The following is an 8705-nucleotide window of genomic DNA, read 5'->3' on the forward strand; positions in this document are numbered from 1 at the left end:
CACACTTTCTGTCTGGTCACTCTAGGTGGGGGTAATTGGTGCCTATATAAGACAAAGCCCCAAATATCAGGACTGGCCCTATAAAAGCAGGACATCTGGATCTGGCCACCCTAGCTGGGGAGCGCTTCTCCCCCAGGCTGGCAGCTGCCAGTGATCCATCTCATCCGGGGGGAGCTGCACAGGGCAGGATGAGCTGCTATGGCTCCATGGGTGCCCCGTCCCTGAGATCAGATGCTGTGCTAACTTCACCATGATCCGTAAGGCTGGTGGTGGTGCCCACTGGTGTGTGATTGGACCTGAGGGTTTGCTGCTGCTGTTGCCACTCTGCATCCCAAGAGGTGGATTTTGGGGTCCTGCAGTTTTCCACCTATCTCCTCCTCTACTGCAGCAGTTGGACCAGCAGGCTAGGGGGTGAGCCAAGCATGAAAGCAGTACTGTGTTGCCATTTAGATTGCCATTTAACAACTTTGTTTGCCAAAAATTCTTGCTAACAATCCTGAATCCAATTTCAATTTTTTTTTTTTTAAAAAAATCATTATCTTAGACAAAAACAGGAAATTAAGTTGTTGACAATTATTAGTGACAGGTTTGGTTTGAGGCAGGGAGTGGGCCAGTTTTCATCAGAGAAACAAAAAATGTTGACTGACATTCCTATAGCCTGTTACTCCTGATAAGAGCCCTCCAACAACTGCAATATGCTCATCTCCTTACTAGTGTATAAAGCAGGGTTCAGCAACCTATGGTACACGTGTCAAAGGTGGCAGGTGAGCTGATTTTTGATGGTATGCAGCAGCAGGCTGAGCGGCTCAGCCCATCACTGCTCTGGGGTTCCAGCTGCTGCTCTATTGCCAGCTGGGATACCAGCCATCGGCCCCACTCAGCACCTGCTGCTGGCCTGGGGACCCCCAAGGAACCCCAGGCTGGCAGTGGGCTGAGCAGGCCAGCTGAACCACTCAACCTGCTGTCAGCCTGCGGTTCCATTCACTCAGCCGGCAGGAAGCTGAGTGGGCTGGTGGCGGGCTGAGCAGGGCCGGTGGGGGGTTGAGTGGCTCAGTCTGCTGCCAGTCTGGGGTGCCAGCAGCACTCAGCCTACTGCTACTCCGGGGTTCCGGCTGCCGGCCCCTTGGCAGTCAGGAGCTCAGCCGCCAGCCCCACTCTTCCTCCTGCCAGCCTGGGTGAGCAGAATCCCAGGCTGGCAGTGGGCTGAGGGGGGCGGGGTTGGCAGCTGGGATCCTGGCTAGCAGGAGTTGGTGGTCAGAACCCCAGACCAGCAGCGGGCTGAGCAGGGCCTGGGATCCTTGTCTAGGGTTCCAGCCACCAGCCCGCTGTCGGTTTGGGATTTCATTTACTCAGCTGGCAGTGGCCTGAGCAGGACCAGTGGCTAAGACCTCAGATAATAACAATAGTTTATTTATATAATATAGACAGAGAGATAGCTTCTACAAACATTAAAATGTATTACTGGCACGAGAAACCTAAATTACAGTGAACTTGGCACACCACTTCTGAAAGGTTGCCGACCCCTGGTATAGAGTGACCATATGTTGTACTAAGATTCTCCTGCTTTTTTTTTTCCCTGTGAGTCAGTATAACTTTTGCCAGCCCAGAAGTTGGGCAGCCAATGTTTTACGTTTTCACAATGTTTTCTCCAACTTTCATAAAGTAAATACATAGTTAATATGAGTTAAAAAGGCCGGGGACACTTCTTTGTGAAGAATCTGTACAGCAGATCATGCCCATAGACGATCCAGAAAAGAAATTTGAGGTTGAATTTTTTAATGTTGTGATGGATAAAGCAGTATCTGCTGTTGATGAAAGGTTTAATACCTTGCAAGTATACCATGAACAGTTTGGATTTTTGTATGACATAACTAAATTCAACGAAATAGGAAAACAAGAGCAATTAATGACAACGTGCAAGAACCTAGAGAGCCTCCTGAAGCACGGTGATAGTTTTGATTTAAATGGACTTGAACTGTACGAAGAATTGAGTACACTGTCATCAATGTTGCCACATGCAAAATCGGTGATGGACATTGTACAGTTTATTCATACCCACAAACTTGTTGACATATATCCTAATGTGTACATTGCCACTCCTATTCTACTGACAATTCCTGTAACAGTAGCATCGGGAGAACGGCGTTTCTCAAAACTAAAGCTCATTAAAAACTATCTCCGCTCTACAATGAGTCAGGAACGCTTAACTGGTCTTGCTATTCTTGCAATCGAACAAGACACGACTTTGTCTTTGTCATACGATGATATTATTACTGATTTTGCAGCCAAAAAGCCAGAAAGATTGCTTTTAATTAAAAACAAATCTTTGTTTCAATACCTCTTCATATAAATTTCCAATAAAATTTTGATAAATTAAAAAAATATATATTTGCATCATTCTGTCATATCAGAATTTTTTCTATAGTGCTGCTTCTTTAGTGCTAGTCCATCAGCATTACAGTGTGCTTAATTAAGTTAAACTGGTTTTAATAACGTGAACGTGGCAAGTTTTCCAATACTGTAAGCTTATGTTTGTGTTGCTAAGAGCAGATCAGGCACAGGGGCACCAGTTTAATAATCTCGCCTAGGGCACCATAAATCCTAAGGCCGGCCTTGAGTTCAGTGGGACTTCAGCACTTTCCTGAATCAGGGTCTTCGTTATATAGACACTTGAAAGTTCTCATGTTTACCTCTCTATCTGAAAACTGAAATAATTAATTCTGTTCTATAGTCATGTGGTGGAAAATCAATCCTTTTGCTCTCAATAAGCAAGCTACTATAGTCAACAAACACAGCATCATTTAAATAAATTTGATATCTCTTTCCTACCCAATTAAAATGAATATAATGTAGAATGGAAAGAGGAAAACAGGTACAATACAGTGACCAAACAGGTAGCTTACCAAGTCTAAAATGCAGGTTTGTTTGAAGTAGCTGGATGCTACAAAACCAGACTCAAATTCCAAGAAAGTTAACTAATCATTTCATCCTACTGAGGGAGTTAGTACTAGGTGATTTATTAAATGCAGAATTTTTCTACTAAGGACTTAAAAGCCAGAGTTAAAAGTATTCTTTGTCATTGCATAGATTATTGCACTCTCCACTCCAGAGATGCCTACATGTCAATGGTGCCAGGTTTAGGTACATATAATGCTACAAAAATCAAGGTGCTTATTAATGTAATTTCCTGTCTGCACACACAAAGTAATAGAGAGAGTGTTAAACTGAAGTGATCAAATCAAGTGAGTGTTTTCAGGGGGCATAAGTGAAAGTTTAAGCAAAAGAAACCACAGGTTTAATCTATCTGAAAAGGCCAGATAGATTAAGGCCAATGATTAGTGCAATATAGATATCAAAGGAGCTAAATTTACAGCTGTCATTTCTCTGTCACAACATTGTCATTTTTAATTTTATATCCATGTGGTGGCAACAGGTCAGCTGAACATACAGAGTTGCAAATCTGGGATCGCCAAACACTACTAAGTTATACCAGATCAAGGTTTAGACTTTCATAGGGAGCCTTTTCCTTAGATGGAAGAATCTCTCACTACCTACAGGGGTAGAACCAACCTTGCCCTCTTACTTCCTTCATTTGCCCTCTGAATTACAAATCCTAGCACTACTGACCTGCAGCATATTCAGCTGCCTCGTAACAGTTTTCATAAAATCCTTCTGCATTTCCATCCTTTAGTCTTGTCTTTCCTGCTGAATATGCAAAGTAGAAATCATTCTCTCCTAGAACAATGTATACATACAAGGGGGTCCCTGAACTCAGTTATTTTTATTGTACCTCTCTACTCCTACATTATCCTGTTCACTTCTTCCATCAATATACTTTCCAGCCTGAAGCATGTGATGCTGTACAGCTTTTTGGAAGAAAAACATTTTGGATCATACCATCTTCTGCTCAAGGATATCAGAGTGCTTGAGAGGCATCCCTAATTAAGCCAGAAAACAACTCTCATTATTTCATCTGTGGGAAAATGGATGTGCTGAGATCTGAGTGACTTGCAAACTCATTAGTGATACCTGGGCAGCATGGCCAAAAGCAGAACCCACATCTCCTAACTCCCAGTCTTTTTAACCACTAAACTATGCCTCAATTATAAGCTAATTTTGCTTCTCCTCCCTCCCCAGGCCTGCTCCTCTAACTACTCCATCATATTTAAAATCCCACTAGGTCTCAGTTCCATTTTTACCTAGCTGTATCATATTAAGAACTATAACATAATGAAGTTTTGGTCCTTCAACCTCTGTAGGATATGTCTGCATTCTAAATCTAACACACCACTTCAAACACACTGGGGCAGAGACTATCTTCCCTTGCCCCTTACTGGGCTCACAACCGGTTCTCAGTAAGTCTCACACAGCTCAAAGTTGTTGGCTTTCTGGGCATGCAGCAAGACTTTACCTCTTTTCCCAGATTTCATCTAAAGGGTTGAATGAGTGGAGAGTGAGAGCTGGAGTCCAAATGGATTGATAGTCACAATTATCATCAGGAGGGTTTCAGCATATAATGTTTATAAATCTAGAGCAGGGACAAAGGGACACAATTACACTTTTCCCTAATCATTGCCCTTTTCGGTAGACTAATATGTTGCTACATATTTCTCCTGATATGTTCTCTTCACTGTCTAACTTCACTTGTTCCATATGGCTCTCTTCAAATTTCAGTAAAGCCCCTAACCCACCTAGCTGCCATGTAACATATCAAATATTTCTGTCCATAACTGTATAAATCACCTGTCTCACTTCATACTCATTACATGTTTTTATCTACATGATTCCACAGCTGTCTAAACAATTGTGTAGAGAAAAATAAATATACTCCAGTAGCATTTGAAACTCAAACACTGATATGATAAAAATCTGAATATGAAACTAACTATAAAATAGAAGTGCAAGTGACTTCTTTATCCAAAAGAAATTAAAAAAAAAAAAAGATTAACGTGTATTTTTAAAATTCTTTCATTTTTAAGTCTAAGGTATTTGTATTATGTCGTAAAAGTTTGTTTTTACCTATCGTAGTTAACAGTGTTCATTAAATATTCCCCCTATTCTCTCTATATGATAAAGAATATGTTTACTTTGCATCTGAAATGTCAAATTTAATTATATGATTCGAATGAGAATAGTTCTTGGCCCATGACAAGAGCAAAGTAATAATACTACTATGATTTTTTTTTAACTTGACAGAAAAAGGCAGATTTAAGCTGCCAATCAGAACTATTCAGACCACTGTACCTCCATAGAAGCCCATTGAGGGGTCACCCAAATGGATCAGGTTGCAGAATAAGTTCTTAAGTCAATCAAAACACATACAACCCCCCCCCCCCCCGCCATATATTATGGCATATCACAACAAACACTTAAAGGCTGACTTCTTTATTCCACAAAAGCTTAATTTTCTTTCTTCTGCTGAAATTAAAATGCTTATACTTCTCAAATAGTCTATTTTTTAAGAGCGATCAAGTATTCACTCTAAAAATAATCTGAAGTTACACAAATATTTTCACTTTTAAAGTACATAAAGTTTTTCTAAATTCCAGTTAATGTTACAACTTATTGTATAAACAAACCAGTGACATTGTGTGGTGGTTTTGGATTTTTAAGCCACACAAACAAGATCGTGAAATTGGCATGTATGGAGACAAACAAGTATGACAAAGCAAAAAGGAAGATAGGTTTTATGGATTAGAATTTTCAAGGGTGAGTAAGAGAGCTAGGCACTCAAGTCCAACTGAATTTCAATGGGAGCCTGGGCACCAAGCTACCACAGGCCTCTCTGAATCCAAGCTACAGTTCAGAACACATTTGTGGATGAGGTATGCACTGGCAAGAAGTTTAGAACAAACGTTTAAAGGGAAGTTTATGTGTTTATTTTTAAAGAGTTGCAAAATCCAAATTTTAATCCCAACTAGAATAATTTCCTGGGATTTAAACACTGAACATCAATGGAGGAACACTAACATAGCAGTACTGAGAATTAATTGCAGGAGAACCAGAAGGCACAATGGACAAAGCCCACTTTTACTGAACAGAGTAAAGCACTAAAACAAAAAAAAGCATCAATATTGAAGAGTAAATTATTTTTTTTCAAAGTTTCAACAATTATTATTTGAAGCGTTATTAACAGTAGAGGCCAGGAACTTGTGTTTAAAATAGGATAGTTTTTAAGATTTAAACAGTGTTCCTGTCAGGTTACATATCACTGAATACTAGTATCAGACCAGATTCCAGTTTCAGCTACATTGATGTGTAAATCAGGAATAACTCCACTGACTTCTGAATCTGAACTGATCCGAAATGGCAATCCTGATATATCTGACCAGAACCACTCATGGCTCACTGGAAGGCAACCATCCAACCCCTCTGCTATTAAGTGGAAAACAAAAACAAAACATGACAAAGCACCGTTCACTAAGCCTGCTTTCAGCTGTGGCATACAGGCTGGCAGCGTACGTGCCATTAAGTACCGACCAACGTAATCTATATGGGGATGAAAACTGGCTGTTCTTCAGGTACTCTCTCCTGTTGCGGCTGGGGCTGTTCCCTGCATCGCAGGCTGGCTACCTGTGAGCTACAGCTACAGGCATGATACAGCCTTCCTCTCAACTCCGCTGCTGCAATCAACGTGCGTCTCTCCCACCGGAGCAAGGGGACAGACAGCCTAGAGCGGCGGATAGGATGCCTCATGGCGAAAGGGGGATTTGCAGGGGAAGGTCACTCCTCCAACTGCCACCCACCCTCAGCCACGTTCAAGTTCCCTTGAGAGTCAAATCTCCAGATGCCCAGCCCAGATCAGACCCTTACAACAGCCAGTGACCCCTGCCCACCACCCAGAGCCCCAATACAAGCTGTTACCCAGGCTCCCACATCCTCTCCCCCAGTCACCACAGCGCTGCCCAGAGCCCCACGCCCCGCTCACCACCCTGTCATCCCAAGGAAGACGTTGCTGCTCAGAGCCCGCCAAGAGACACCCTGCCCCCCGCCCAACCCTGCCATGAGGAGCGGCTGCCTATCCTCCCCAGCGTAGGCCCAGCCAGGCTCCTGTTACCGCCGAGGCCGGAGGTCCCCTCCTCGCCCAGTCCCGGAGCCTGCAGGAAGCTGCCGGGGCTCTGCAGCAGGAGCTCCCGCCGGGCAGGCTGCCGCTGTGGGAGCGGGAAGGAGGGCGGCAGAGAGCCAGTCCGGGGCGGGGGCCGAGGGCCGGCCCTGCTCCTCTTACCTTATCGCCGGCTCATGGTACTGCCCTGCCGGGGTGTGGGTGGTTCCAGCGTCGCCCTGCCCGGTCCCTCGCTGCCAGGCCAGCCCCGGCGGCGGCGGCAGAAGCAGGAGGAGGCGACCGAGCTGCCTGACGCGACGCGGCCAATCCAGGCCTGGCGGTGGGCTGGGCCTACCGCGGCAATTAGCTTGGCTGTTAAAGGCACAGAGGCCACGGCGCGGTTCCGCCGGACCGGGGGGCCCAGCGAATGGGAGGGGTGGAGCGGAGCTGGGCTCCAGTGTATGGGGGGTGCTATGTTCCAGTGTAGTGGGGTGTATGGGGGGCTTGGATCCAGTGTAGTGGGGTGTATGGGGGGCTTGGATCCAGTGTAGTGAGGTGTATGGGGGGGGCTTGGATCCAATGTAGTGGGGTGTATGGGGGGCTTGGATCCAATGTAGTGGGGTGTATGGGGGGCTTGGATCCAATGTAGTGGGGTGTATGGGGAGGGAGCTTAGATCCAGTGTAGTGGGGTGTATGGGGGGGGCTTGGATCCAGTGTAGTGGGGTGTATGGGGAGGGAGCTTAGATCCAGTGTAGTGGGGTGTATGGGGAGCTTGGATCCAGTGTAGTGGGGTGTGTGGAGGGGCTTGGATCCAGTGTAGTTGGGGGTATGGGGAGGGAGCTTAGATCCAGTCTAGTGAGGTGTATGGGGGGCTTGGATCCAGTGTAGTGGGGTGTATGGGAAGGGGGCTTGGATCCAGTGTAGTGGGGTGTATGGGGAGGGAGCTTAGATCCAGTGTAGTGGGGTGTATGGGGGGCTTGGATCAGTGTAGTGGGGTGTATGGGAAGGGGGCTTGGATCAGTGTAGTGGGTGTATGGGGGGGAGTTTGGATTCAGTGTAGTGGGGTGTATGGGAAGGGGGCTTGGATCCAGTATAGTGGGGTGTATGGGGGGGGGAGCTTGGATCCAGTGTAGTGGGGTGTATGGGGGGGGAGCTTGGATCCAGTGTAGTGGGGTGTATGGGGGGGGAGCTTGGATCCAGTGTAGTGGGGTGTATGGGAAGGGGGCTTGGATCCAGTATAGTGGGGTGTATGGGGGGGAGCTTGGATCCAGTGTAGTGGGGCGGATGGGGAGGGGAGCTTGGATCCAGTGTAGTGTTATGCAGGGCCGGCGGTTCCATTTAGGCGAGGGCACCAGGATTTGGGAGGGTGGCAGACTGCTCCCGTGGACCTCCCGCAGGGAGCCGCAGGACCAGCAGACCGTCCACAGGGACGCCTGCGGGAGGTCCACCAGAGCCACGGGACTGGCGAGACTGCCCTGCGCCTAGGGCGCCAAAAACCCTCGCACCGCTCCTGGGTGAATGGGGGGAGCTTGGATCCAGTATAGTGGGAGAGCCACATAGGAATTGAGAATGGATAGATTGCCACACACAGACAGAGGAAAAGACTAGTTGGGAGGGGAATGAACTCTATACAGAAAAAGGGAGAAAAATGGCACAGAAGAGA

General features: G+C 46.0%; 1 protein-coding gene across 7 annotated transcripts in view; it reads right to left on the reverse strand.

Moving 5' to 3' along the window:
* TEX2 (testis expressed 2) overlaps positions 1-7342 on the reverse strand; it is a 128132-nt gene extending 120790 nt beyond the window's left edge. For 5 of the 7 annotated variants that reach the window (XM_030534906.1, XM_030534910.1, XM_030534905.1 and 2 more), the window contains exon 1: positions 7226-7342. The gene's annotated coding sequence lies outside the window, so the exon portion shown is untranslated. Of the gene's footprint in view, positions 1-7057; positions 7167-7225 lie in introns of those variants that run through there. The other 2 variants (XM_030534908.1, XM_030534909.1) reach the window with 1 other exon arrangement.
* Between the last annotated feature and the right edge of the window lie 1363 nt (positions 7343-8705).

The sequence above is a fragment of the Gopherus evgoodei genome, chromosome 15 (assembly GCF_007399415.2).
Source record: "Gopherus evgoodei ecotype Sinaloan lineage chromosome 15, rGopEvg1_v1.p, whole genome shotgun sequence".
In the NCBI taxonomy this organism is placed as follows: domain Eukaryota; kingdom Metazoa; phylum Chordata; order Testudines; family Testudinidae; genus Gopherus; species Gopherus evgoodei.